Source organism: Hipposideros armiger, unplaced genomic scaffold (genome assembly GCF_001890085.2).
Source record: "Hipposideros armiger isolate ML-2016 unplaced genomic scaffold, ASM189008v1 scaffold_79, whole genome shotgun sequence".
Taxonomy (NCBI): domain Eukaryota; kingdom Metazoa; phylum Chordata; class Mammalia; order Chiroptera; family Hipposideridae; genus Hipposideros; species Hipposideros armiger.
The window spans coordinates 2,068,907-2,073,921 of NW_017731429.1; the positions used below are offsets into that span (position 1 = coordinate 2,068,907).

At 44.5% G+C, this 5,015-nt stretch overlaps 1 protein-coding gene across 6 annotated transcripts in view; it reads left to right on the top strand.

The window, feature by feature from the left end:
* Positions 1-2,705: 2,705 nt before the first annotated feature.
* SYTL2 (synaptotagmin like 2) overlaps positions 2,706-5,015 on the top strand; it is a 115,197-nt gene continuing 112,887 nt past the window's right edge. For all 6 annotated transcript variants that reach the window (XM_019643523.1, XM_019643525.1, XM_019643533.1 and 3 more), the window contains exon 1: positions 2,706-2,784. The gene's annotated coding sequence lies outside the window, so the exon portion shown is untranslated. The remainder of the gene's footprint in view (positions 2,785-5,015) is intronic.

Here is a 5,015-nt window from a genome sequence, read left to right on the forward strand (position 1 = left end):
TGGGACCAAAGACTGAAAAGTGCTCCTGGGAAGTGAGGTTATGTAGTTCAGATTGGCCTCAGCAAGTTTGAAAATTGATGTAAGGATTTATGCAATTTTTCATTTGATGTAATACGTCAAATTGTGTGTGTGTGTGTGTGTGTGTACATATATATGTATATAAACTTTTTTCCCCAAAAATCTTTGTGTAAAATTGGTGTCCTGGCCTATTGTTTTATATTCTTGGTGGCTGAGAAGACCCAAATGGAGAAACAGGGCATAGGTGCTGGCCTGGAGGCTCAGAGGACTGTTGGTATTTTCCATTCACTTGGTTTACAGTAATAAAGCTTCCCAGCTGCCTGTGGAGATAACCCCTTTTCCCATTTTTCAGAATGACCAAAGCTATACATATTCATTGTAAAATAAGATAAAACACAAATTAACATTAATAATAATACTAATAATAAATCAGTGCATCCATACTTGAGATGTGGCCTTCCAAATCTTTTTCTCTGCATCTATATGAGTAAATTTCTTAAAAAATGAGCAAATGAATACAACCCTTATTTTTTATTGAATTATTGTCAGAACTAAGAGACATCTCAGATTGTTTTTGAAAGAATGTAAGAAGTTATGAATAATTACAAACATCGTAAAGGGTAATCCTGTTTGTGAACCCCAAAGCTCACCCCCCATAATTCACCTGTGTCGTCTAGCTTCTAGCAGAGACGAGCACCTGCTGTGGGGCTGCTGCTGAAGTTGCAGGGTCAAGTTGCGCTCCTTTTTAAGTGACTCAAGTGTCTTAAATGCCTCAAATGCAGCAGAAAAGGTAGCTCTTCAATGTTGTTGATATGCAAAATTTGAGCAGAAAATCCTAAAGTTAAATTGCATAGTAAGGTGGAGAGAGCCTTAGACAAGATCATTGTAACATCTATTACCTGTGTGACTTTGGGCAAGGCAGGTAGCTTCCCTAAACAGATTTTCTCTTCCTTAAGTTGGGGATAATGACACCTAGTCTACCTTCCCCTACCAGAGTCACTATGAGGACCAAGTGTCAAGTGTCCTTGTTACTTGCATTGCATGCAAATGTGTATGCTATTTTATTTTTAAAAGTTTAGATGTAGAAAGATCAAAAGCAATGTCAGTCTTTATGAAATCTAACTCTTGGACTTAACATTAATAGGACTTAATTATGATGCAAATATTCTTAAGTTTTTCTTCAAAGAAGATAGAATTCCTTGATGATTAGCATCTCATTGACCTTCCTCACTATTCTGAACAGAAGAAAAGGGAAAAAAAAATTTATCCCATTCAGAATAACACAGAATGAAAGCAGGCTTGCCATTCAGGGGAGCTCTGCATTTGCACAGGGAGTCCCAGTGCTCCTGAGGGCTATTTCGTGTTGCATTAAGAGAGCAGCTACAAGGGGTGTGTGCCAGTGGGGGCATGGCCGAGTCCCCGCACCCACTGCTGCAAGGGCTGCCCACAGCCAGGTGAATCAGGTGTCAGAAAATGTTCCTACTTCCTGTTGCTTCGAGCTCTGGGTGCCCCTTCATGATTTTCTAATCTAGAACCTCCTCATATTGTTGGGAGGAGAGACCTGTTTTCAGGCAACTTTGGGGAAGGTAGGTTGACAGAAGTATAATGAAAGCAGGTTATTTATGGTAATAAAGCCATGTACTAAGTACTCACTTAAATATGGTATTTTTCCTTAGTGCCCAATTGGGACTTGTCCCTGTGCGAGGACTTTTGCAGAATGTGGGAGAAGCATACTCTTGTGTAGTTCAGAACTCTAAGAGAGGGAGGGAGACTAGAGGAGAGAGTGCCAGTTGTGGTTGGAATGCCTTGGAGAGGAAAAGACCAATTTGGGAGAAGATTGATCCCCCAAGGGCTTGGGCTATTTGGTTTAATTCTGCATTCACATTGCCTGACACTCACTGGGAACTTAGTGAAGTATTTTTAATGAATTAAATGAGTGAATCACTCTTCTGAAATGAAGTCTGTTGAAATGTGTTGCAATGACCCTCAGGCCATTGCAAGGATGTCTTTACATATGCAAAGTACTTAAACCTAGAAAAACACTTTCATATGCATTATCCCTTGTAATGGTGACAGAGATAAAAGAAGGCCAAAATAAAAGGATTTCCTAATGTCATTCTTTCTAGACATTGTGCAATTACTGGCAGAAATAGATTTGGTTTATTATTCCTAGATGATTCTTTCCATAAATACATCGAGAAATATTTCAGAAGGGTGGGTATAAGACCTATTTTGTAACTACCAATTTGTACTTTTTTCTATGATGGCTTAGGTTTTCTATATATAGTCTCATGTCATCTGCATATAATGACAGGTTTACTTCTTCCTTTCCAATCTGAGTGCCTTTTATTTCTTTTTCTTGCCCAATTGCTGTGGCCAGGACTTCCAATACTACGTTGAATGAAAGTGGCGGAAATGGACATCCTTGCCTTGTTCCCAATCTTAAGGAGCATGCTTTCAGCTTCTCCCCATTGAGTGTGATGTTAGCTGTGTGTTTGTCACATATGGCCTTTGTTATGTACAGATACATTCCCTGTATTTCCACTTTGCTGAGAATTTTTATCATAAATGATGTATTTTGTCAAATGCTCTTTCTGCATTGATTGCTATGCTCATATGCTTTTTAGCTTTCATTTTTGTATGTGATAAATTATGTTAATCAATTTGCAGATTTTGAACCAACCTTNGCCAGCGCCCCGCCGGGGTAGAGGAGGCTCGCGGCGCCCAGTCCCGACGAGCGCAACACGCCGCGCCCGGAGTTGCAAGGTTTGTGCCACCCGGCTCGGGTCTGCGGGCAAGAGGACCAGGGAGGCAGCGAGACGCGCTCCCTGCCCGGCTGCGACTGAAAGCAGCACTCCGGGTTCTAGTCTCTACTTCTCTGCCCACTCGCTGTGCTACCTCGGGCAACCTTCTTTCCTTCTCTGGTTCTCTATTTCCTCCTGTGTTCAATGAGGGAGTTGGTATTGAATGATGCTATTTAGTCTAATGAGTGCTAAAACCTGACCTGCGTTTTGGCAACTGGCAAGCTCCCTTCCTTAGTTTCCCACCTACTTAAGAGCCAGCTGCGCTGCCCGGAGGGCCGAGTCTCCAGGAAGCCAAGGTGCCTGGGTAGGCGGGGGTTCCGCTGGGCCGTCCTGTTTCCTGGGGCTTATGAGAACTGACCCTGGGCTGGCTGCTGGCTGGACCTGGCTGCAGAGTAACTGCCCCAGATTGCTCAGGTGAAGTAAGGTGGAGTGTTAGGACCTATCTACAGGTGGGGTACTGGGAAGGGGCATTTGGGAGCTGATGACTTCTACTTGAAAATAAGCAGATTTGTTTTGGAATTCTCTTCTTACACTCAGACCTTGTCCCGCAGTGAGTTATAAATCACAGGAATGGGATTTATCATCTTTTAAAGTGAAAAACCAACTACCTCAGTGGCTAAGTCATAGGGCTCCACCGGCATGTAGGAAGTGGGCCTCTCTGAAGCCATCCTGCCTCCTCCCTTTTTCCTTTTCTCCCTCTTCCCTTTATACACCCCCTTTGACTTTGAGGGGCTCCACTTCCTGTCTTAATGAAAAGTTCTTATTTTCATTTAGTGCTAGTTTGTGAATAGCAGCCTCCTGGGCTTTGGGCTCTGGGTTGAGATGTAAGCCTAGATAAGAACAGAGTATGAATCAGCCTCCTGACCCACACTGACTAGGAGGGATGTGCAGAGGAAGCCCAGTGGGGGCTTCAGACAGACAGACAGACAGACAGACAGACAGACAGACACTGGAAGGTGGGTTGGATTCAAACTGCTATTCAGCTTCCTGTTCCCTTTTTGGAAAGCCATTTCCAGCTGGGGAATAGTGGGCCTGTTTGTCAGTTGGATGGAGCAGCCAAACAGAGGAGGGTGGTTGAAAGCAACTGGGGGGGGGTGTGTGGCCGGTTGGCTCATTTGGTTAGATCATGGTGCTCCTAACACCAAGGTCGCGGGTTCAGTTCCCACATGGGCCAGTGAGCTGCGCCCTCCACAACTAGATTGAAAAACAACGGCTTGACTTGGAGCTGATGGGTCATAGAAAAGCACACTGTTCCCCAATAAAGTTAAACAAACAAAAACAACTGGGGACTTTGATGGGTTTCTGTGGAAGATCTCCAGCAGTTCCCCCCACTCCTCTACCCTCACCCCTGTAGTTCTTTTTCCTTAGTGTGGTATCTAGGTGAAATCAGATTCTAGGACCCATCAAAAGGGGCCAAGAAGTGGGCAGGACAGTGACAATATTGATTGTCTTTTATTGGGCACTTATGGGCCAAACACTCTTCTTTGCATTTAATATCTCCTTAATTCTCACCAAGCCACGTGAGGGGTGGTATATTGTCCTTTATCATTTTACAAATGAGAAACTGAGGCTCAGAAAGATCACGTCCCTTTGTCACATAGCTAGTAAGTGGCATAGCTGGGATTTAAATCCAGTCTCTCTGATTCTTAAACCTGTGTTCTTTCTACTTTTCTGGTGCTCCTGGAGTGAGGGAAAGCTGGACTAGCAACAGCAAAAATGACTATTGAGTTCTCACTAGGTGCCAGACACTGTTCAAAGTGTGTAGAGGTGTTATGTCATGTATGGTGCAGGCGTTTTGGTTGTTCTGGTGGCCATCAGTGGCTGCCTTTGCCTCTCTCAAACAGCAGTCCTGTGTTAGGACGGCGGCCTGATTCTGCCCAGTTGCTAGTGAGTGGGTGGGGCAGGGGCCCTGTTTGCTTTATCCTAGAGGTGGTTTGAGGTCTAATGAAAGATTGATTGTCCACATCTGATCCGTTAGCCCTAACCGTTGGCTTGTGAATGATCCCGCTGTCCCCTAAGAGGCCTTTCTCAGGCTTAGCTCAATAAACATTTGTGGAATGAATGAATTAGCACCTTGTGCTGAGTGGTCTGCTGTCCTGCAGAAATGTGAGGCTGCCCAGGAGCAGCCTGCGCCCCACCATCCAGGCCAGGCAGTTTTCCTTCTCAGGCAAGGGAGGCTGGGTGAACTGTGCC